Here is a 25,838-nt window from a genome sequence, read left to right as displayed (position 1 = left end):
TCCAAGTTGTGTGGCTTTAGTTGCTGATTTTTCCAGCTCAGTGGGATTTTTGCAGTTTTGAAGCCAGGAGGTTAGTGGTTTTCTAACTATATACTCCAAGGTTTCTGTTTGTTTTATTTTGCTCAGAAGAAGGTTCAAAGAGGGAAGACTGATTAAAAATGATGACATGTGCCCATTCTGTTTCTGAGTGTCCTTTAGCCAGACCTTCCAAAAGAATTCTATTTGCTTGTGTTATGAACTGAACTTTTTGGGATCTGTGCTTCGAAGAGGCCATGATATTACCTGAGAATTATTAATTGGGAGATGCTTACTGCCTTCTGCTCCCCAAAACCAACTAGAACGTGTTGCTTGTGAAATGTGAAAGAAAAATGAAAACAATTTCCTATTTGCTGTCTTTGAAGGTAAAGGGAAAAAACCCCTCAGAGTATAGCTGAATTACCACATAAAGCAACTTTTTTTTTTTTAATTATGTAAAGATCAAAGTAGAGGGATAGTATTGTGAGGAGTTTGCTTTGATGAGTTTGGTTAAAAATCAAAACCTGGTTTCATGGGGGAGATACAGACACAAAAAGAGTATGTGCCACGGATTTGCTGAATATGTTAAAAAGTGCTGAGCAGTATTAAATTAATGCAAAACTGAAGATTACACAAGGGTAAACATTGCAGCTAATGTTTGACTAGAGCTGAGCTGAGGGCTGAGTGCCTCCACTTAATTTGCAGACCATGCCCGTGGCAACCCCAGGAGGCTGGGAGTGGAGGAGACAGACATTTTATACTGAGAAGACACATTATTATTTTTAAAGTTAGGAAAAAAGAATCTGGCTAAAGTTACTGCTTCTCAACTTTGGGGAGAGGCAACCAGGAGAAGGCAAGAAAGAAGGCTCAGGTTTTACAGCTGAAAGGTCTTCTAAGTTAATACCCACTAGGTGTGAATGTCTCCAGTAAATACTAGATCATAAATAGCACTGAGCAGATCAGTGTCAGGTAGAGATTTGGCTTGGAAGGGACTTGCAGACACTGCTCAAGCATGTGCACGAAGAGCGTGCCACGGCTGTGGGGAGGCAACATGAGGGTTTAGGGAAAGTGGTGAAGTACAAAGTGGCTTGCAAGTTCAAATGAATATTTGGAAATTATTTCTTCCACCCCAACAGCACAGTTTCCTTCCACAGCAAGATGGGCCATCGCCATCACACTGCCTCGTGGCCTGATCCTGCCTTCTGGAATGAAGAGCACAGAACACTGCTCTTGCTTTGCAACTGAGCATTTTGTAGGAGATCTTCTGCTTACAAGGAGCACATCTGAGCCCCTGAAAATCTGCTGCAATTCTTAGTTGTGTGGGTGGGGTGAGAAGTGAAAGGAAAGAGCAGAGGGCAGCCCCAGGCTGTGACTATAGCTAGTACAAACTTATTCCTTGGATAACTTTGGTTGGTCACTGGAGCCTGAAGTGACTCTAAAGCATGAGATGCAATGTCTTCAGTAGCACAGCAGTGGATATCTTTAGATTGGGTTTTCATCATATACTTTAATTTTCTAGGCTGGGGGATGACCATAATTGCTGAACAATTCAATGTAATGGAATGGGCTAATTCAGCGCTTTTTACTGCATTTCTCCACATAATATCTAAAATCTTTTTTTCCACCATAACCCATGTTTATGAAAGCAAGTACTTAACCCGCACATTTCCTGGGCTTGAATCATTTCCTTAATAAGGCATAAAATTTTGCAAAATCACTCCCTTTACATTAACACATCATTATAAGGAGATATCAGTGTTTAGCATGTCAGAGGCATACACTAGCCTGTGCAATGTACAGCTACACCACTCAGCTACAGAGTCATATACCATGGCTTTCAAACAATAATTCTATAAAAACAAGAGCTTTCCTTTCTTTTTCTTTCTTTCCTTATTTTTCCAATTCAGTGTTTTCTTCCAAACTGTTATAGCCTGTTCTCTTGCACAGAATGAAGCATGTCAAACATGTTAGCTTTTCTTTTAGTTTTGGCTTTGCATCTGATAAGTAGAAACAAAGCAGCATGCAATGGCCATGGTTTGAAACTGCTATAACCACAGCTCATAAAATAATATTAAAAGATGACAAAAGCCATAAAAATCTGTGTTCCCTTTTGTTGCTGTGCTCTATCAGACAGGAATCTCCTTTTTCAGGGAGACACTGAAAAGCTGATATATTGCTTCAAAAATAAAAGAAAATGTACACAAACCAGAATTGTTCCTGCTGTGGGGTTGTGAACTCATTGTTCTGCTGCAAGACAAATGCCTTGTGCCCAGTGGCCTGTGCACATGAGTAGAGTAACTCCTGGGAGCAAGTCCTATGGCAATAAAAGATTTGCTTGCATGCATTGACTTAAGCATGTGTTCAAGACATGGTCTTCATGCAGTTTTCTCATTGCTACATGAACTTTGGTTTGGAACGAGATTCCTTAAAAGAGCAGTTTTACTGCAATAGCCTTTTGCATAGAAAGGGTCACTGAACTAAAAGCTCTTTATCATCTTCCAAGTTGAACACACCTCTGTGTCCATTCACTGGAAGGGTGGAGTGACAAAGCCTCTGCCGAGGTGGTTTCAGGGAGTCAGCCTGAGCCTTGCTCTGGTCTTGTGCATTTCTGAGCTCTGTCAACTTAAACCAACATACTCACAAGGTGCTTTCTAGGGGTAGGTCTTACAACTCTAGAAAAGTACTAGTCAATACAGTTAAATCTTGCTTCATTTCCCATTGGGAACAGAGCTTAGGTTGGCCTGCATTGAAGGAATTTGGACTATCTATCCCAGGAGCCAATTCTTGCTCACAGGAAGGCCACCCAGCAGCTTTGTTCCTGGCAAAACTATAGCAGGCTCAGGCTTACATGAATAAAAATCTGTAAGATGATATTCTTTCATGAGCCGGCACAAATCAGACTCTGAGCTGGTGGCCCTGAATCTTCTCCCATTTTGTAAGCATACAGTCTAGTCTGGGTTTTGACCATTCAAGACACGTCAGGATGAGCACATCAAAAGATAAAAAGGGTAATTGGTTTAATGAAGACCTGGGTGATACAGAGTTAATGAAAACTCAACAGAAGGCTAGCCACAACCAGAATTAGTGCTAGCAGTCTGCTTGATCAGTTCTGGAGAATGTGTTCAGGGTTAGGATTAGTGGCTTGCAGCATATTACTACAGTGAGGCTATTTGTGTAGTACTGGGCTTAGTTCACTTGGAAATGTGAAATCATAATTATTGGGCTCTTTTCAGTTATAGCAATGCAGAACTGGTACATCTTTTGAGTGTGTAGGAGGAGATTTGCCTTCTTTTCTTTCTCTCTGGCCCTCTGTCCCACATTTCCTTTTCTACTTCCTGATACTAATGTGTGACAGTAATGGTACTGCAAGAATTATTCTTACTGAATAATTTTGTTGATATATTTCATCCTGAAAACTCTCCAAGCACATTGCTATTTCTCTTGAAGTTGTTTGAAAAATGTTACTAACTGTAAGCCACATGGTATGGTTTTCCTTCCCTAGTTGGATGTCTTGCTCTGTGATGATGACACTGATGGGAATGCTCAAATGGGTCAAAAATGTGAAGCATGTCAGGGGCTTTTTTTGCCAATTTTTCCTGAGTCATGCAATTCCCACCAGGTCAGAGACTATTCCTTTGGATTAAAAAAATCCCATAAAACAAAAAGGAAATCTCATCTCTTTCATTAATTTTGGAAAATCCCACTCACCCTCCCTCTGGCTGCCCATTTTCTTGTGTTCTAGGTGAAGAGCAGCCCATGAGAGCCCAAGCTAGCTGAGTTCATCCCAATTTCACTCGTAATTGTTTTAGGGATTCTTAGTTCCTGCAAATTTCCTTTAGGCGCTGTAGAGTACAGAGGGTTAGGAAGAGCAGCCTGAGCAGAAATCCAGTGAGTCTGCTGGGAGAGAAGGTGTCACACATGCTCCAACAAAGTGCAGATCTTCACAGCCCAGGCTTTATTCCTGGACAGATAATCCCTCAGTGGATAGCAATGAACTGTGAATGTTGTAGATGAACAACAGCTTAAACTGTGATTGCTGACAAATAGAAGAAAATTGTGTGTATGTATGTCTGTGTGAACGGCCCCAAATGAGCTTTTGAACATCAGGCAGAAGCCTGCTGCTTGCTAGTTTCAATTAATACATGCTGATTATCGATTTTGGGGTTAAAGTCTCGTGCCCTAAATTCTCCTGTTAATAAAGAGATGCTAAGAAGAAACACCTCGTAGGAGACTGACAGCATATTGTGCTTTTAGTTATGTGCACATAAATTATTTAGATTGTGAAACGTAGGCCTTGGTGGCTTGGAAAGCAGGATTGCCCAAAAAAACTCTCCCAAAAGAAGTGGCAATGAAAAAGAGAAGAGGGTTGAGAAAGAAGACAGTTATGGTCCTGGCAGAAGGAAATCACCTGATAGTGGGAAACCTTCCCAGACATCAGTGAGATGGGGAATCATTGCCCCCAGTCCTGCTCAGTCACAGCCCAAGCAAGAGCAGCAAAAAGGCTGTGGGTGTTATATTCCATAAGCTTTCCTTGGCCAGCCAGGAGTATGCAGACCTTGGTGACTGTGCTTTGCCTTTGACCCCATACACCTCCTTCTACCCCTGAATTACACTACCAAGGGCAATTTGTGTTTGCAAATATAGTGGTGCAATGATACACTGTTTGCAATACAGTCTTTAATCCAGGCTGGCACGTTTTAGGCAATGTATAAACATGAAACATTCATCTTCCTACTTTGAGGACTCCTGTTGAGGGAAGCAGACAAATGACAAAAAGTCTCCCCGTTCATAAAAGGTCAACAGCATGACAGGTCTAACTCCTCCTGATGCTGACCTACTGTTACCTGACATTTTTGCCCTGGTAAACAACTATCCAACACCAAATACCTCGTGGCTGTCAGGTACCTTTAGCTTCAAATGCTTAACTGAAAGCACTGCTAAGTTTGATATGGTTCTCTCTACCTTACCCAGAGCTGTAATTCCAAGTAATTTTTTTTATCGTGTTCAACCATACATGGCCACATTCTGGTGGAGAAATGCTGTAAAAGGTAATTTGTAATTTGGAAAAAAATATTTTGATTTAGAAGATTTAAAAAGATGCTGAATGATCAGGAGTGAAAAACCAGGCAAAATGTTGATCATGTTAGTGTAACTTAACTAGAAAGAGAGAAAAAAAATACAGTAAATAAACTAAGAGAAACAAGTGGTTTCTTTATGTATTTCTTTCTTTACCTGCTATCTTTCTTGCTTAATTCTTTGCTTGCTTTCCTTCTTGACAATCTCCCCTTCTCTCCCCTCCTCTCTGCTCCTCTCTTCCCTCTTCCTAGCTCTAATGAGGAAGGAGTCAGGTTGGTTATAGCTTTAATGGTGGGAAGGATGGAGGGAGCATCCTGAAGTGACTCCAGCTGACATCAGGATTTGTATCTGATGCCCTGCCCTGCCCTGTTTCAGCCTAAGAATTAGATCCAACCTGTTGCTAGTGCTGGTGATGGTGGGTTGAGGAGGTTTGCCTAATTACCTATTCTCTTTCCAACCCACAGGGGACTAGACAAATTGAGGGTTTCTGCTGGAGCCCTGGTTCCCAGCTTAGGGAGATGCTGCTGTCTGGGCTGTTTCTGTGGATAGGGAGCTGGTCACTGGATCTCTCAGCAAGCTAATGATGGGTTTTGGCAGTGCAGAAATTGCAGGTGACATGTCCTTACCCAGCTCCTGGTGAGGATACCTTCTCTGATGGAGAAATAAAAAACAGAGAGTAAAAGCAAAGAGAGTGAAAAAGAGAAAGAGAGAGGGTACAGGAGGGGGTAGGAAAGAGAAGGAGACATTAAAAGACAAACAAAAATAAAGGTTTAAAATGAAGACTCACAAAGAGTCTTTTACTGAAGAGTCTTGAGCTTGGCATAGCCCAGTAAGTCACCAGCAGAAGCACACAGGCAGGTTAATGTCCCTAAAATAAAGCAGGAGCCAGGAATAACAGAGTCATACAAATAGCAAACTACAGCTGGTCAGAAAGTCTGCACAGTAACAGTAACTCACCACCAGATTTAGCAATGACTGTATGCACAGAAGCACATTCCCCCTTCCCAAGTAGCTCTGGGATGCACAGGCTTTCACTCCAAATGACAACCCAGCACTGGCAGAGGAGCTCAGAGCCTCAGGAGCTGGGGATGCTCTGCTTCACTGATAGCACCAACCTAGGCATTGGCATGAAAAAATCCCTGGCAAAAAATCAAAAGGGTGGCTGTTCAGGTAACATCACAAAGCTTTGTCAATAATGAGCAGGAGAAAGGCTTTTTTTTCTTGTTCAATTTTCCTATCTATGGTGAGTTTTTTCATGTATTTTTTGATAGTAAACTTCCTCTTTGTGGCAAACTAGAGATATTACATGAAGAGAAAAGAGATAGATTTTCTTATGCTTTAAAAATACAAAAGAAACCAGAACTTACCTTGCAAAATATTTCACATTGCATTTTTGTTAATAAATTACTTATTTTATGGGTTTTAAATGCTAGTTCTTCTGCCTGACACACGTTCACTTGCCTTCTGACATGTTGTGCATATACCAGGCTATTTCTTCAAGAAATATAGTCTGAAAATAATCAGCAGTTTCAGAGGCAGTGGAAGATATTACCCTGCTCCCCCATAATATTTTATTATTGTGAAAGCATGAAGAAAACCACTGGCTATGAAATATTGTGCCTAAAAAGATCTGTGAAGATGGATAAATTTTAAAATTAGAGGAATGGAACAATAATCTATTCACATGAATAACAGCATCCATACAGCAAATGGTACCCTCTGCAGCCACTGGGAACACAAGGGCTCTCTGCCTAGCTCTGCTTTTTTTGTAGTCTCATGAAGACACAGCCAGGTTTTAGGAAAGCAAAAAATGTTGTGCAGGCAATTGGGAGTAACTCAAGTAAGGGACTCAAACCCTGCAAAGGTCATCATCACCCTTAACTGAATATTTACATAGCTCTCAAAGCAGGGTCTGTCTGAATGGGGCTGCTCAGGAGCAAAGGCTGATACTAAAACAGGATTGCCCAAGAGCAGGGATTTTTCCTGACTTGGCCAAGATCAAAGGAAAATGGCACTGCTGGGCTCACCAGGCTGTAGCAAACTGTACCTGTGTAGGAGCAATTCCCTATGTGGTCTGTCCATCTGTAGTTTGTTGCAGGATGAAGCTTGTAATTTTTTTCTGAGAGATTTGATGATTCAGCAAAATAAAATTAGTCTCTTTTTCTTGGCATGAATACTCTTTTCAGGATGCTCCTCTGTCCAAGACTGAAAATGCTTTCTTAAAGAGATGAAATTTGAAAGGTTATTGACATGCAAATGAGTGAGCAACCAAATAACGGGGCAGCAAGAATGGAGAAGACATCTATCCCCACAAGATTATGTAGGTGATATAATGGGAAACCAAGGAAAGTCTCAGCAATAGCATTTAATATACAATTTACGTATTTACATATTGAATTTACAATGTACACAATAAACACGCAAGGGACAGAAGAAAAATAGCAGAAGGTGTGCATTCATTGTCTGCAGTCCAAGGGCTTTTTCTAAAGAATGTGCTAGATTCATAAGGGTAGGGAATCCCCAGTTAATACTGTGGAGATTGATACATGTGGTTGCTATGAATTAGATTAAAAAAGAAGGAACAGCTACATCAGAGTCCCAGGATGGCCTCCATCCTAAGACATTATAGCATGGCCTTGCTTTACACACCGCTCCAGACAAGATAGCCCCCTTGAGTAGGGAGAGCAGTGATTGGAGAGAGGTTTGGCTTTGATTGCCCCAGGGAAGGACTTTCCCCTCCCATCACCTCCCAGCTACCCCCATGTTTGTGCAAGTGGAGAAGTGCAAGTGGGCTGGATGGTTGCAACCAGAATATGGTGCTACATCTTTATTAACACAATTATTGATGATCAAATAAATAAATGATCAGTTTCCAGCCTGATAATCTACTGCCTCTCTTGCGCCTGTCCCCACTGCTGCTGCTGTTAAACCCTTGTAATGCCACTGGTTTTGGTGGAGTTAATCTGAAAGGTACACACATGGGAGACAGATAAGGATCACTTCACTCCTGTGCTGAATGACACAGCCTGTACTTCATAGTTTGGAAATGTGTATGTTTAGTGGCACCACCACACACTCGGGATAGTAGATGTTGAAATTAAATTAATCTGAATTGAATATTCCAAGCAAAACCACTGCCAAAATACACACCCTTTTTGGTAGCAGTGATGGAAGGAAGCCAGTGCTCCTCATTCCACCCCCCCACAAAGACTTCACACAGAGTCTTCAAAAAGTTACTGAATGGGTAAAGTGGGAGAAATGTCATCATCACCTGACAGTAATGATTGCACTTCTTGGTAAATAATTACCAGCTCCTGAGTGCAAATGTGAGCTTCTTAAATTGCTGTAATTCATGGCAACATGCTTGCCTGCCTCCAGAGACAAATGATGATTTTTGCTAGGGTGTGGGTGACCGAGCTAGCTGTGCTGGTTTGCAGAGAAGCCCCCAAAAATCCAGTTTGTCATTATTATGTTCATCTTTCTGCCCACCTCCACTGGCCCACACTTGTCTGGAGAAGGTCCAGCTCCTCCCTCCCAGCGCAGGTCACCAGGACAGACCCTCCAACACGCACACCCAACCCCGCAGCACCAGTTCCTGTTTGCCCATGGTGCTGGATGGGCTATTTCACCCACAGGCTCTCTGATGGCTGCCTGTTCCAACAAACCACTGATGTGCCTTGCCTGGTTTTCAGCAGCAGGGTGTTCTTTGTGAGCCCAGCAAACATTGTCCACGTTTTGCCTGGAGGTACAAGGCACCTCGGTGACCTCACAGAGCAGTGTTACTCCTACCTCAGCACTCACATCTCTGCCACAGCCCAAGTGACTCAACAGTGCCACAGCTGTTTCAGAGTTCTCTCTCTCTCTTTTTTTTTTTTTTATTGTGCGTTTGTTAAAGCCAGTGCTTTTGGTGACTAAAATTTCTGTCAGCAATCTAAACCCTCAGTATTTACAATGTAAAAGAACCACAAGAAACCTCTCTCAGATCTTAAGCTTCTGTAGGATTTAATTTGGGGAAATTTTATTTGAAAATGCAATATCCCTACGCCCTTCTTTATTGCTTTCCTATGCAGAATGAAGAGAAGAGATCTTGGATGGAAATACACTATTTATAAAAATGAGCTTACCTACTTTCTGTGAGAAAGGAAAGACTGTCAACCTTGATTAGAAAGCAGTAATTCTTGAAAAGAGTCAAGTAAGGTTTAATATTATTGTTTTCTATAGGCCTGAAATGATAAAAGTGTTTGGAAATTTTTAATAAAAAATTGAAAAATAAATATGCAACTCAGGAAATTATTCAGAGAACTACTGCTAGGCCTGTTAGAAAAACCCCAAACAAACAAACCCCAAATGTCCAAAATAGCTCATCCTGTTTTAGGATTGAAAACCTTACAAAATGCTTAGAGGAGGCACTATCTAGCTATAATGCATTCTGAGTTTCACTACTATGGCCAGCTACAATTCTACCACAGCAGACCTACACTGAAGTATTGCAGTAATGAATCAGGTACCTTTATATGGTTATTTCATGCACCCTTTCAGTTCATGCACCTTGGCACAACAGCGGGATATGATCCATATAAAATTGACTCTAAAATTATTTAGTTGAACTGGTGGAAGATATGGTCACTCAGAATTATCTAAATCTGCTCTGTATCAATTTCGTATAAATCATTTCCTGATCACATTAAACTAAATCAATACAACACAACTTTAAAAATATTCCAGTGATTGCACTGGCTTAACTAATTTGATTTTAAAACACACCTGTAATTAAACCAGTCTAATTTTGAGTGTTGAAAATGCTTTGCAAGGCAGAACTGCTTGTCTGTGATAGTTGGCTAATGTTTTGCTGCCCTATTCTTCTAACTGAGACCTGTAAAATACAGTGAAATAGCAATGCTATGCCTAAAAAGCGTGACAGTAGGTGAGACTTTGAAAAAATGCCGTGTCTTTGCCATGGCTTGGGGCAGTCCAGATGTGGGAAGATAGTTCTGGCTTGTCAAAAGACAATTAACATATTTACAAGAAAGAAGTGTTTCATTTATGAAACATGCCACTCTTTAGAGAACTGATATCAGTTCAAGAAAGCAGCTGTACCTGTGGCTTGGGGGTTGCTTGAGTCAATTTTTTATTTTGTTGGCATAATTTTTACTTGGCCGTTCTAAATATTTCTCACAATTTTGTTAGCAAGGGAGGTTTTTTTTTTTTTCCTGGAAAAGGGTGACCATTTTTCTCAACTTGGAGAAGCATGATAGGAAAGATTTACTCACAAAGAATATGTGAAACTCGCAGTTTATCCTGGGGTTAGAATTGTGACCGTTCTTTGAGTTGCTGGCACAGGTTTATTTTGCTATCTCCACGAACATTGTTGAGTATACTCTGCTAGTCACATAAATTCTATACTTGATTCAAACTCAGAAATTTGCGCAGTCTTTTTGGGTAACAGCCCAAAGGTATTAAAAACATCTGTAATCTCTAAACAATTGATGCTCCAAATTACAAACTAGCCAGGAAGCCTACACATTGTTAATGCCATATTACTAGCAGGGAACTGAAATGCAGAGAAACGCAGAGCTGAGATCCAGCCCCCTTCTCCTGTGCATCTTGCACGACACCATCTGGCCATGCACATCTGCCTGGTCTGCTGGGAGAGGTGGGTGAGAACCAAGGGGGCAGAGAAGGAACCACTCAGAATCACTTTGGTTCCTCCATCATTCTGTAGATTCCTTAGTGGCACTGAAAATTCAGATGCTAGTGCAAAGAAAGCACACATCCAGGGCTTCTTCCCTTGCTGTGGGATTAAAGCCTGAAATTGTCCATATCGGGCTGTTACTCTTTGTGTTGTGATGGTGCCATGAGTTCCAAATCATGGTCAGGGCTGAACAATCTGTAAGTACATTAGGGACCCTTTGAAACCCAAGCCCTGGCGCCTGATACTGAAAGGCACAAGTGGGAAGATGCAGAAAGATGGGGAGAGAAACATAGGCGTGAAGAGAGAGAGTAACTTGGGCAAGTTCAGGCAATAAGCCAGTAGCTGAAACAAAATTAGAGGAAAATAAAGCCCAGTGTAAGAGGCCATTCATTCACCATTTGAGAACTAGGTGTGAGACACCCTTGGATGGGGCTCAGATCTGTTCACATACATGTGTAATGAAGACAGGCTAGGATTTCTGTCTTCAGCCAGAAATAATACCTCAACAAACCAGCAATTCTGATGCTTCTGCTCTTCCTGTCACAAGACTTTTTATATGCACAGAAGTCTGAAAGTTGGACCAAAGTTTGTCTTTGTTAATGATGCGGAAAAATCTGGGCAAAGCAGCGGTTGAAGAAGAATCACAGGGACTGGTCTGAGGCAAGGTAAACATAGCTGAATGTGGAGACAACTGCACACACCCGAGCTCTGCTGATTGAAGCTGATCTCCTGGGGAAAGATCATCATTCCTCAAAGGACTTGATCATAACTGCCATTGGAGTCCTGTGCAGAGGCTCCTACAGGCATCAGTGGTACTGAATCAGTCCTTTAGAGAGAGTTGTTGATATTCTGGTGAATAAAAAAAAAAAAAAATCTGGGTCCAGTGCCCATAGAAAGATGCAAAGATAACAGTGGGGAACTCTACAGGACCATGAGTTCACACTCATGAAACTTCAGCTCCACACCCACTTTATTCTTGCAAACCCCTGAATGGAAAGTTTCCAAAAACAATACCACAAAATACATATCTGTCCTTCTTTTTGTGATAGGCAGTGGTGCAGTTAAGGGTAGAGCTGGTTAGACAGAGTATAATCACTTTTTATTTTTGGAGGCAAAAGTTTGCCTGCTTTTTGGCAGCTGTAAGTGTGGGTACCCCAGGAATAAAAACAACAAACCAGCCATCTTGTTACCCTTACATAGGTTGCAAGCCTTTCACCTACTGAAACTATCCTGAAGATGGTACCTTTTAAGGACACAACAGTATACAAGATGGTGCTGTGATAGAAGCCTTGATAATATCTCAGCTGCTCAGTAAATCAGACATTGTCTTCTCATAATTGTCTGGGATGCTAATTAAAAAAAAAAACAAAAGAAAACCAGAATTTTCCTACAGACTTCTTTTCTCCCCTTGAAGGAAATATTCTTGAGAGTATGAAGGGTGGCTGGGTGTCTCCTCTGGCTTCTGTCTGACTTTTTTCCCCCACTGAAAAGCATGAAACATCACTGTTACTCACAAGAATCTGCTTTCATGTCTTGGGTTTCCAGAGTATGAAGCCACATTGACGTAGATGTGCAAGTGACAAAAGTGCTGTGGTAAGTCTTATCTGGCAACTGAATTGCTGAAAAGGACCAAAATGAAACAACCAGTTTGCTGCATGTGCATCAGATGACTGTCCAACATTCAGGGTGTTTAAAAAGAAAGAGATCTTTGGCATATGCAGAGGTACATGAAAACATTGTCTTATTTCTAAAGAAGCAACCAAAAACATAGTAATGAGCCAAATCAATTTAAATAAAATATGTAAATATTTGTTCCTGGACCTTACATGGTCAATTTACAGAGATAGGCAAGAGATTAAGGTAATAATTTATTTACATTTTGCTTGTGACTGCATTAAAATACTATGGTCTGATCTTATACCTGATGCAGTGAATGGAAAAATTCCACAGTCATTCACAGGTTTTGGATCAAGCCACCGAGTATGATTTGCCCTATTTTCCTCAAAAGCCAGTGAATCCCAGTGCCAGTACAAATTTGTTTTGGTTTGTCCTGTTATGCAGAGCCAGTATGATTGCAAAGGTAAGGGCAGAAAATATTTTTCTAATTAACATTTTTCAGTGATTTTTTAAATAAAATGTGTGTCTAAAATAACCTGGTTTTGCTAAAATTCTAATCAGCTTTGTGAGATGACATGTCAAAAGGGAGAGGTGCTTTAATTTTATGTTCCCTGATTTTGCCTCTTTTTGTTTACTTTAATATTTCAGGAAAGTGGATTATTCCCTGTTCTTTTCCTGTGTTTCTTAAACAAAGGTGGGCACAGGAAATACTTGGATGTATTGTTTGGAGGTTTAATTTTGCAAAGTTTTTGCACAATTTGGCAGGAGGACTTCAAAGCTCCTTAAGGAGCTTACGTCAAGGATCTAAGGATCCATTGCAACCTGATGCAGTACAACTGTGCCAAGAACCTGAGGACCAATCACATTAGAATCCATCTGTCTGGGGGGCAAAAACTGGAAGAGGCAAAGATCCAGTTTTGAAGCATACTCATAATTTCTCAAAGTTAAGGAAGGCTCTGATCAAAGACTGACTTTATTTCCTAATAGGTAAAGGAGGAAGATCCAGAACTTCCTTGTCAACCTAGGTCCAACCTTCTCCAAAGTTGATTTTGGGGCTGAATAGTTCTTAGATAGCTCCTTATATATCTGGAAAGAGGCTCAGTGGAGAACTCAGACTCCAGGATTTATATGATGACATAATGCGTTATCTTTTCATATTTCTCTATTTATTTATAAAGCAGCCATCATGATGGCTCCCCACACTTGGGTAATTATTTTAAATACACACCAGAGCTATGGATAAAAATCCAAGTATCTTAATTTGCCCTACTGGAACAGTTCCTGTGCCAAAACAAAAGGCTCTCTCAACTTGAAATCTTGATTCACTCAATCCGTCATCTCCAATAAGAACTACAAAACAGGTGGACCTTGCCAAGATGCCCCCAAGTCAGTGAGTTTGAGCTTTTTCATGCAAAGATGGTGAAGGCTGCTCCAGAAAGGAGGACCCCAGAGGGAAAAATGCCTGCTATCAGTGCCTCTTTCCTAAACAAAGGATCTTTTTGCCCAGATTGCACCTGTGGCAATATCACGTGTGGGAGGAAGATCTCTTTATAGCCACAAGGCAAGCATACTGGCTAAACCCATCTACTCCTATTTGACACTTTATGTTCTGTCTTATGTTCCAGTGGTTGTAAAACATTAGCCCTTTGGAGCTCTTCCACACTGGAAAATTTCATCATGATAAAACACAACCCCGAGGAATCTTGGTAACTAAGACAATGCTAAACATGCTGTTAAACATTGAACACAGACAGGGACTGTAATGTTTAACATCAATCAGCTGGTTGTGGTTAAGCCCATGGGCTGACCAGCTGCCACAATGCTGAACATGACAGTGTCTGCCTGCACTGATTATTTAGCAGTGTGTTTGCAGCCTCTCATGGGTCCCTTTTCTTGCATGATCTGGTTTTCTAGCACAGGCATTATATTGATATACACAACATTATACTGATATACACAACTGTTGCAAGATACCAGATTAACCAGATTGGAAGAGTTGACATGGTACTTGTATTTATGTCAAGGACCTCCTCAGTCTCCTAGTTGAGCTCCTGGCTGCAGCAATCACACACAACACCTCAGTTCATTCCTTGCCTCTGTTCCTGCACACCCTGTCTCTGACCCCAGGGCAGCTGGATTGTTACTGCTCTGGTCTCATGGGGGAGGTAGCAGACATGTGGCACCCTGACAAACCTTGGGCTTTTTACAGAGGTCTTATCCTAGCTTGGGAGAAAGGGGAGACAAATGCTTGGACAGTATTTATGTACCAGCAAGATGGTGAGGAAAGAAATGACAAGCATCTGCTTTCCCTCACGTGACTGGGCATGATGTATTGATAGTAGTCTCAGCTCTGCAATGTAAAAGGATAATGCAAAGTTAACTCTACTAATGGATCAGTTCCAGGACTATTTCAGCTCCAAGAAATATGTGACATTTGGATATCTCTTTTTATTTATTACCAGATATCAGACTCCTGCAGATATGCTGAAACAATAGATCAGCATGTGAATGGTCTAAAAATCAAGGCCAAGTTTGTGATTTTGTGCAGCATGATGCATGACAAACTCCCCACAAGACTATTGGGATGACCAGATATTTGGCTTATGAAAGGGAAAAAAGCATTCAACAAGTGAAACCAGTGCTTTCCCTGAACATGAGGGAAAAGAAACTCAAAAACCCCAACAAATGAGACACATGGCTTAAAGGTAGGAAATGGAAACCCAGGGAAGTATTATTAAAATAGCATATGGCATGGGAGAGGGTCAGCTCTTGTTGCAGCTTTTCCAAAGGCAGAAGGGCTGTTTAGGGTCTTTCTCTTCTCTTTAGCTCTGATTTCCCAGTGCCTGAAATTTTATCTTCAGCTGCACTATATAACATTTCAAAACTGTGGGAGCTTAATATTTTGAGATTTCTCTACACCTGTCAAATTTAATTGAAATTAATCAGTGGCTTCTGTTATAAAGCAGAAATGATGAAAATACTGAAGCAAATGTTAACTTTTTCATTACTAAGAAACTGGGTTAAAATGAATAAGCTACATTTTAGTTCATTACATACTTTCCTTTTTTTTACTTTTTGATACTGTGCTGGTTTTGGCTGGGGTAGAATTAATTGTCTTCATAGTGGCTGGTATGAGGCTGTGTTTTGGATTTGTGCTGAACACAGAACTGATAATATAGAGATGTTTTTGTTTGCTAAGCAAGGATTACACAGAGCCAAGGCCTTTTCTGCTTTTTGTACTGAGACACTGGTGAGGAAGTCGGGGCTGCATGAGAGGTTATGAGGAGACACAGCTGGGACAGATATCCAAACTGACCAAAAGGATATTCCAGACTGAGTGAAATCATATTCAGTATTAGAAGAGGGGGAATAAGAAGGAAGAGGGGACATTTGGAGTGATGGCATTTATCTTCCCAAGTCACTGTTACACGTGATGGGGCCCTGCTCTCCTGGAGATGGCTGAACACCTGCCTGCCCATGGGAAGCAGTCAATCAATTCCTTGTTTTGCTTGTGTGCATGCCTTTTGCTTTCCCTGTTGAACTATCTTTATCCCAGCCCATGAGCTCTCCAGCTTTTACCTGTCTGATTCTCTCCCCAGTCCTGCTGGTGGGGCAGTGAGTGTGTGGCTGCTGGGGCTTGGCTGCTGGCTGGGGTGAAACCACAACAGACACTCTATTACATTTTTTTCTATAAATTTTATAAGAAGGAAAAAGCAGTCAGTAAAAGAACTGGTATTAGTCATGTGGGTCCAAAGTGAAGAGGGAAAGGTAGAAGATATAAAGGGTGAATTTGAAGTGGGAGTGAAACTAAAGATAGGGGTATTTGCTATGGGAAGGATGACGAAGGTCCAGATGGTGGAAATTCTGCGTAGAGGAAAGACTGGGAGAATGAAGAGAACATAACCACAGCTTTCACTATGCCAAGGAAACACTATAGGTGCTACTGAGGTTTGTAGAAGCTTTCTCCTTGTCATTGGCAATTTGCAAATCTATTGCCCAGGCTGAAGGACTCATCTCACTGAAAGGGAAGGAAGAGTACTGATGCATATTTATAGTCAATGCCAATTTGCCTTATGCAGCTAAGGATTTAATTTCTAAACTTCATGGCCGAAGAAAACCTCATTTAACCTAAGTCCCATTGCCATGTCTAAATCAAGGTGTTCGTAGCTCTTGCTGGACCCCAAAAGTGTTTCAATCTAAAGGTGCACAGGGACTAAACTGGAGTTCAAGTGAGATTAATTTGGGCCAAAGGCATCATAGCATGGTGCTGTCTGAATTTCCCCTTAACTCCAGGCATCAACAGATCTAGTTCTGTATCCCTGATACCTCAGTGCTCTGAAGGAGAAGAAGGTAGGCGTTCCCCAGGAATAAGAAGTGACAATAACAACCATCCTGCTTTCCTGCCCCCAGAGTATGTGGGAGGGTGACATCATTATTTATTATCTGTTTTGCTGTAGTCCTTAGGATCCTTTACACTCCCAGTTGTACTCTGATTTTGGAAAAAGAAAAACTGTTGAGCATGAAGAGGCTGTGTCATCTCAGTGTGCAAGAATTGCACCCTAAACACTCAGGATTTTCTGCTTGCAAAGGCACAGGATTGTGAACACTCCTCTTGTCTAGCCCCAAAGTTATGCTGTCTAATGGGATAGCAGAGTAAGCAAGCAGAACTGCTGAAGGATTTACTTGCTGAGCCAAAAGATCCTCTAAGTAGTTGACGAGTGTTTAGTCTTGCTGAACTTTCATAACACTGCCATTGATAACCAAGTGGGACCTGCATGGCACAGGATCATGGAAAAAAAGTGCTGGACTTGCCCTTTCTCAATTACAAGAAGCCTCTAAAGCCCCAGGTGGTGAGAGATCTCAAAGCTGAGATGCCAGTAAGAAGAGACAGCTGAAGGCAAAGTCCTTGTCCATTTTCTTTGACAAAATGTAGCAAAGCTACAAACGTGGTGGTCTGGTAGTAGGTGCAGTAGGAGTTGTATCCTGTTCTGAAACATGAATCTGGGGTGCAGGACCATAGAAAACGGAGAGAAGGTCAGGATCCTGAGGGAAAGTGTTCCTCTTCAAGCATTTGGGTGACAATGTAAACTTATTATGAGTAAGAGGCTAGGGAAAGGTTAAACCAAGGGCATTTATGCTTTGATTTGTAAGCTAAGACAAAGGCTTTTATTTTTCTATTCTTTTTATTAGAAGGTTCATTTTTAATTTGGTCCTTGGTATTCAAAGTGCTTGCTCCTTTTTTGTTGAATGAAAACTGGGATTGAGTTGGTTTTAAAAGGATTTTCATTTGGTGACTGCTTTAAAACTAAAGCAAGCTATCTCTCAAGACCAATTTTTAAAAGTTTTTTTTCCCACAATGGAAAGGGTTCAGGTAAATATATATCTAATGAGATGACCATTTTTGTAGTTATCTTCCAGGGATATGAAACCCAGTTGGATACACTCAGTTTTTTAAATTTTCTGCTACAATTCCAAATTTATGACTAGTGAGAACCTGATTAGTCTATTCCCTCTCTTCAGGAGTCGATGAACATCCCCAGTTATCAAGATGCATGTGGGCTGAGTCATCAGAGCTGGATGGCCAAATTTCTGAGGTTCAAACCAAAATATACAAAGAACTGTCAGCTGTCCCATCTGTCAGAGGACTGTGGGAAGGGAAGACCCAGGAGTAAGAACTTCACAGGGATCCCAGAGAGCCAGGCTGAGCATGCAGCTGGTGCCTGGGGTTACCAGTGATGTTGGCCAGAGCTGTTCTCCTTGCCCACCTTCTCTCCCAGCTGGAGAAGCAAAATATCCATAAGCCTTGGTGCTGCTCTTTGCAGGCACATATAGCTTGAATCAAGATGCTCCTTCATGCTCTGGTGTGAACCACCATTAACAGCTCAGGGTGTTTAATACGACAGGTTAGGAGAACACATGAGAGCTTTTTGAAGCTGGTCTACACTGGAATTTTCAGCTCTAGAGTAAAGGCAAAATTACAGAATATATGTAGGTTGGGTCTAACATAAATTTTCAGTGGGATCATAGTGGGAAGAAGAAGAAGGCAGTGACAATGTGGCCATGGAGCAGCTGGCCCCAGGCAGGGTCTGTGCTGGTGGATGCAGACACCGTGGTGCAGTGCTACCTGGGATGAACTGCTTCAAGTCCCAGAGAGGCTGGTGAGGCACCTGGCTGGGCACCTCCAGAGCCACAGGGCTTTCCAGGTGATCTGCAAGGCCACCAGGCTGTAAATAGGTACAAACTTGTGGCGATGCCTTGTGATTACTACTGAAGCTGTTGCTGGCTTTTACAAGGGTCTCTTTTCTGTTTGCATACAACAGCGCAGTGAAGCCAGCAGTGAGAGAGACTGTGTTCATGCCACACAGATGTACAAATCCAACTTCTCCCTTGACAAAGAGCAATTTGTTGTGCTGGTGAGGGAGGTCACAGGCAGCAAAAATCTACAAGTGCTGCATCTAAACCCTTCATTTCCAGATGTGTGCACAAAGCAAGTTCCCACTGTCTGTCTCGATAGGTGGTTTCTGTCTGAAGTGCTAAATTTGTGCATGGATCTGTGATAATGCAGGGTTGCTGCAGTCCTTCTAACTACTGCCAGATCTGCTGAAGAACAGTGAGAAGATTATGCTTCCCTCTGAATTCCATAGAGGTCTCCAAAGAGTACTTGTGTAAAGAGTCTCAGGCCTGGGAAGCCTGTAATTATCAGCTAAATAAATAATTTCATTAATACAAACTCTGGGCTAGATCCCAGTCTGACTTGGCAGTTTTATTCCATTCTGGGAAGGTATAAAACAGTGCCAAGGGCCGAAAATCTAGCCTTTAGGGATTGTTCTTCTCTACTAAATTCCAGGTGTTTTTCAGAGAGGAGGACCTAGCCTTGCAGGTTAGCAAAATGTTTCAGAAACAAATAAGAACTGACAGAACCTAATCTTTTTTGCCCTTCAGTTTCTCAAAAGCTCAGCTCTTTTCCTCACCCCAGTCTCCCATCATTTTTTTTTCATCTTTACATACCTCTAAATTTCCTGCTTTTTGGCTGGGACCAGGCATGTCAGAGCCAAATACTGTTATAGCTGTTTTTGTGTCGGTTCCAGCCCAACTGGAAGCAGGAAATACTAAAATTCTCCTGGGTAATCCTCTTCTCTGGAGACTTCCAGTCCAATTTTTGCAGATTCATGAGTGTTACGTGCTTTAGGCAAAGTTCAAAGGTGCAACCAAAGCCAAGTGCTACAGACCCATAGACTTGAGATACACAGGGAAGGAAGGTAGTGAGTTCTGTATGCCTGTAACATCCCTTGCTATCCAGGCACTTGCCTGCACCAAACTGCTCCAGTTTCTTTTTAGAGCTGAGTCCTAAATCATACTGTTTTTGCATACCTCTGAAACTTGTTCTGCACTTGGTCTGTGTTGTGTGAGGGCTCAGGTTCAGGGGGAAGCCAGCAGAAGAGCCATATCAGGACCTGAAAGTGGGGACTAGAATAAAGCAAGCAGACTGTTTGTTTATTCCTCAGTTTCTTCCTCATCTTTGTGCCTGGAGTGTTTCCTCTTTTCTAATGGTGATACTGTGCTGGATTACACCTCCCTGCCAGCAATGCTGTGTGATGGACTTGCCCAGCAGGACACAAGTGGCTGGAGATGCTGTTGGTGCTGTACAGTGGCAGCGTTGAGAATTCAGAACCCTGTCATTGGATGAAGGACCACCTGGGCAGGAAAGTCCAGCTCTCCCGCACACAGGTAACATTTGCATTCCCTGTGGTGGGGATGGGACATGAAAGCACTGCTGAGGCCTCCCTGGACCTCTCCTGCCAGACCCTCTCTTCTAGGCCTGGACAGTAAATCCACACTGGTTTGTTCTGGGAAGAGCACACAGAGATGACAGTCCTGCAAATGCAGCTCCTCTCCCTGCTGAACTTCAGCTCAGAGCAGCTGATGGCAAGCATGTTTAAAGCAGCTGACACGAAATGGCACCACCATGTGATGGACATTTCTACTGACAGTGCAAAAATAAAATCCTTTGGTGAAAGGAGGAAAATAAGAGACTGAGAATAATCTGGGGAACTTTTGGAGGAACAGGAAAGAATGAGTACTGAGTTAGCCTCATATCAATGTGATTTCTGTCACTAGTGCACAAATAATCCTAGAGGATACCCCGTCCTCATTGTTTGCTCAGCAAACAGCATGGACTTGCAAAGATTTATAGGCATCATCCACTGTCATAGAACCAGGGAGATTTACTTCATGAGGCCTGTTTCTGGGGAAAAAAAAATAACCTGAGCATGTGCTTCTTTGCCTGCTTTGGAGCTGATCAGAAGATATTATTTTAATGAGACTGTTATTCCGTATTGTTTGCACGACATTAGCACAACATTAGTGCTCACTGAAACTGAAGACCCGTTTTAAGTGGCACTGTACCTGAGCACAGTAAGAGACAGTAGCTGCTATGCTTATCAGCTGAGCAGACAAAGTGTGGTATGCTCCCTTTCCAAATGGGGAATTGATACACATAAATAATGAAGTAATCTACCCCACAGATATCCAGTGTACAAACACAAGCATGACAGCCAGCTGCAATACTGAACCATGGCAGGAGGTTCAACAACACAGAAAACAATAGGTATTGTATAATGTAGGCTTATAAAATAGGACTGGGTAAAAAAAAGGTTCTTTTCTCTCCTGGGAATGGACAGATTTTTGTCAAACACAATTTGGCTGAAAACTGAATATGTTCTTATTGTGACATCTTTTGTGTCGTAGTTCACATCTATTTTAAGGACAAATGCAAAAGTGGACACCTCATATGCAGAATCTCCCTTTGGCCAAAACAAGGATTAACAATTTTCACTGAAAATTTGCTTTGGTGAAAAATTTGCAGCCAGCTCTGATGCAAAGAACCGTATGGTAGGTGTTTCTTTTCTGTTTGCTCTTGTATCCATCTCTGAAATTCTGTGTTGTTTTGGCCCTTACTCGAATACCACCTTCTGCTACTAAAATAATGCTGCCAGCTCCAGCAGCTCAAGCATAAATCTTCCTGAATCTGAGCATTGGAGTATTGTGGGAGAGGAGGAAGAGAAGAGAAAGGAGAGACTAGATGGGCACAAGAGGAATTCAAATGCAAGTTTTAGAAGACAGGTGTCCAGTTTGGTTAACAAATTAAAAATGAAATTAAGCTTTAGCTGTTGTGGTCATAGAAAAAGCTAGAAAATTTGGAGCTCACGGTCTCAAACAGCACTTAGCCACAGACAAAGATCTTTGATCTTCTGCTTTGTTTGTAGTGCTGGGGCCAGGTGCACCCCAGCTTGCCATGGGCATTCAGGGCAGGAGCTTCTGCCAGCATCTCTGCTCTGGTACCTGCCCTGTGGTGGGCCAGGGCCAGCACACCTCCAAAACCTGGCCCCCAGACCAGTCCTGGGGGGGAGGGGGAGGAGGAGGAGGAGGAGGGGAGGAGGAGAAAGGACCAGCAGGCTGTAGCCATGAAAAACCCATAAGAAGAACCATACAAGGACCAGGTGTGAACTTTTGTTTGGAGCGTCTCTGTTGCAGCAATGCTGGTTGCAAGCAATACACCCAGCACTTGCATTGCCACTTCTTATGTCCATAGGGTATAGGGTTGCTTACACCCAGATACTGCATGCTGGCTTTGTGAACCCTAATTTTGTTACATTACAGAGCCTAAAATTTCATTACAGCCTTAAATTTCATTACAGAGAAGAAATAGTGTGTGGAGTTGTGTCTATCAGCTATATCCATCCTAGTCTGGAACAATGCTTCTGTGAACAATCTGTGCTGACACGCCTAAAATAGTGGAAGATTGTCATGGCTCAAGCTTTTTCCTCTCTTTTTTTTTTTTTTTTTTTTTTTTTTTTTTTTTTTTTTTTTTGTTGTTTTTTGTTTTTTGTTTTTTGTTTTTTGTAGTTTAACCCCCTGTTCTGGGTACCTGGTCCTAGACCCCACCTACAGTGCCTCTGAAAAATTTTAAAATGGTATAATTTAATTCGCAGGAACTAGTGAGCTACTATTATACACATTGAGATCTGTGGACCAAATAATTTTACAAATTCTAACATGCTAGAAGGATTTTAAAATCAAAGGTAATACCAGATGTTCTGTGAAATAAACACCATAAAAAATATGTTTAGATCCTCTTCTCTTATTTGCCTGCTATTTTATGTGAGAAGTATACTATGGTCTAATGAAAAGGTTATGCCAAGCATTTAAGAGAAAATTCTGAACTTCAAACACTATATAAAAATGGAAATGTAAGCACAGTTTTCAGAAGGACATGTCTCCAGGGGCAGACTGGGTGGCCCTAATGGTATGAAATGCCTCATTGCATTGGGTATCCTTCACATACAGTCATTTGGGGGACAACACACATTGTTTGTAAATTAATTCCATAGCTGAAAATGGGTTGAGAGGGTAAAAAAACCACAAAAATGTGGGGAGAAATGTTTGCAGATATACCCATGTCTTTTGAAGTAAAATCAGTGTAATAGTTATGGTAGCATGAAGATTTATTTGGGTGGAAAAGACCAGCATGTATGTATTCACAGAAATACTTCACATCTTTGTCTCCACATTGTTTGTTTGTTTTATGCTGGTTGTATTTTTCCAGTTTGCAGCAATAAGTTTGTATAAAACCCCTTCTCTCTGGGCTTTTGGGTGAGTGAAGAATACACTATTAGTATAAGATGTTCTCTAATGTGAGACATGAGCATGTGCTCCACTTACAATGAAAATGGTACATATTCCCTGCATGACTGCTCCAAAGTGATTCTCAGGAAAAAGGAGAATTCCTTTTAATAATATTCAATGTTGGACATCGCTTGTTTCCTCTTAGAAATTTATTCTTTAGAATACATAATTTCCTTATTCTTTAGAATAAAGAAATTTATTTTGGAACAGAAGTCTTAGATCATAAGTTATTCTTGATGTGAATGTACTCCTGCAGAGGCTGTAAGCAAAACCTCCTTCAGTGATTTTCAAAACCTTCTGCATTTGGGATTGGCATTTGATGCTTGAAAGGACAATACATGCAACTAGAACGCACGTGAGCAACCAATACAGACATGTTAAAAATGAGTCTCACTGAACTGGCCCCATTGAAATGGCCACAAGAACATCTGTGTATCCCTTAACACAATGGGAGCTTGGAGCATTTTTATGAAGTGCTTATCAAAACATCATACAGACCATCTGCATCATGTTGTCACCTATTCTCTATTTGTGTTCAAAAAGGTGTACCTGATACCAAACATCCTATTTCTTGCTTCAATAATTTTAGGATGGCTTATATTTGTGTTTTGTCTGACCTCAGAGAGCTGTGTTTTTGTACACTTTTTCTTATGGCCTATAAGTTTCTTAAGTTCATGTACATCAGGGGGAGATAAAAACAGCCAATACTTTCTCAGCTTATTTTGTTTGTGGAGGTTCTTTTAAGTACCCATAAAAAGTTTATTTGTGTCCTTACTATTTTATTTTGCAAAAGCTGCCATACAAGACCACCTTACATTCAAGAGACAGTGTGTACAAACACATGCACACACACACACACTATCCTGTATGGACATTACTTGTTTCCTCTTAGAAATTTATTCTAAGGTTACAACTAAGCTGTAAATAGCTCATCCGTCAGGGAATCCCCCAACTCTTCATTACAGTGTATTACAAAAGTAGCAAATGAGTCAGGTTTCCCAGTACACAGGAGCTGAAAGCAGCAGCAGGGAGGAAAAGCACAAGCCACAAAGAGACTTGCTGTGACATGACTGTCATTACTTTATTTGTCTGTCAAGTAGGTATTAATAAAGTTACCTCAGTTACTGAGTTATTGCTTCAGGGACCAGAGGTAAATCAGAGAGGCAACCATTGTTTTTCCATGTGAGCAGGGGCCTTCGAGAATTTTCTGAGCTGTTGATTCACTATAATGCTCTAGAAGGGACCTAAAGTTTCATGTGTTGTTTCATCAATAAAAAAGCTGCCACTGGGTAGTAAATTATCAGTGGAATCCTCCCTCTGGGAAGCCCTGACCCTCTCTTGGCTGTGCAATACATCACACATCTGGGCCTGACCCTGATGTACAGGTAAAGAGGTATCAGCTATGACTGTTTGAGAAACTGGACTTTTGATGCAGAGAAACTGTGCTTTTGATTGCAAACACCACCCCCCCACCCCCCCTCATTTTTCTAGAAAAACAAAAGATAATCCCAAAGTTGATTCATGTTTGAAACTCATGAACCGCCCAAGAACTGAGGAAAATTATTATCATTAGGCTGGCAAGAAAGGGGAACATGGGAGAACATGGGAACTCTGTATGGTGGCTGGCAAATATTTTTTAAAATGCTGGTGGAGAAGCATCAGGGAGAAACAGCAAAGTGGGGTGAAGATTCTTCTGAAGTGACACCTGAGACAACAACTGTGTATAACATCTGTGAAAATTTTGGATGGGAGGAGAAGAAATTGAAGAGAAGAGAATAAGGGGAGAAGGGGGAGAAGCAGTAATGCTTTGTGTAATGCTTTGCTATTTCAAGTGAGAGTTTGGACATGGGAGATGGGAGGGGTACCTGTTCTTCAGTATTCCTGAACTGTATCTCTAATGTACATGTGCATTAGGTCTGCCAGTCTGTCCCATACTGCCTGAAGACCTGACTGGTGGTTAGTAATCATAATGCAGCATTTCAAAAAGCAGGAGTAAGGAGTTCATACTGAAAGTGAAAACAAGAATTCCTGCTTTCCTTACAGAAGTGCAGAGAAATGTGCTCAATATAAAAAATTAAACGGAAGGCTGCAGCCTTCAAAAGGCAAGGTATGGTTTGTGTGCAGAAACAACTTGTGTTTTGTTGAAGCTGACTTTTAAAGCAGTTTAATTAGAAAGAGGTGCTTTTGTGTCTTGTGGTCAAGCAGTTGATCTGATGAAGAGGCAGACACTAAAGAATGAACTGCAGCGAAGCCAGTATCAAACCGCTTGCAAGCCAAAGTGAGAGCCACTCCATGTTAAGGAAATTGTTTTAAAACTCACCCGTGGTCAAGCGGTGCATGTCACATGAATGATGCATGTCTGCTGACTGCCCGCTCCCCGCTCCTCTGCCCGCCCGCGGCGGCTCCGGCCGGGGCGCGCTGGGCACGGCGCTGCTGCCCGCGCTCTGGGGAGCGGCGACAGCAGCAGCGACTGCCAGGCGGACCTCGCGGGGGCTGAACTCAGAGCTTTGGCAGCAAAGTGAACAAGGCGCTCGTTTTAAATAGATTGGCTGCAAATCCCACTTATTTTTGATCCTCGCTTTCTCTTAATATTTTGCGAGTCTGCTCAGGATCTGAGGTTTTAACAGAAAGTGGTGCTGTGGGGGAGGTTTCTTCATTTATCAGCCTGTTTTACAATCTTCTGCTTCAAATCCAAGGCAGACAGATTGATGGAATAACTAAGGTATGGTGGTGCCACAGTTGTAGAAGTGTG

General features: G+C 41.7%; 1 long non-coding RNA gene across 1 annotated transcript in view; it reads right to left on the bottom strand.

Moving 5' to 3' along the window:
* Positions 1-25,528, bottom strand: part of LOC127059639 (uncharacterized) — a 28,538-nt gene extending 3,010 nt beyond the window's left edge. The window contains exons 1-3 of the long non-coding RNA XR_007777648.1: positions 25,407-25,528; positions 7,139-7,309; positions 6,049-6,230 (exon numbers count right to left, since the gene is read on the bottom strand). This is a non-coding gene — a long non-coding RNA (uncharacterized LOC127059639). The remainder of the gene's footprint in view (positions 1-6,048; positions 6,231-7,138; positions 7,310-25,406) is intronic.
* Positions 25,529-25,838: the final 310 nt, after the last annotated feature.

The sequence above is a fragment of the Serinus canaria genome, chromosome 1, assembly GCF_022539315.1.
Source record: "Serinus canaria isolate serCan28SL12 chromosome 1, serCan2020, whole genome shotgun sequence".
In the NCBI taxonomy this organism is placed as follows: Eukaryota; Metazoa; Chordata; class Aves; order Passeriformes; family Fringillidae; genus Serinus; species Serinus canaria.
The sequence above is the reverse complement of the archived record's forward strand: the minus strand, read 5'-3'. Positions and strand labels throughout refer to the sequence as shown.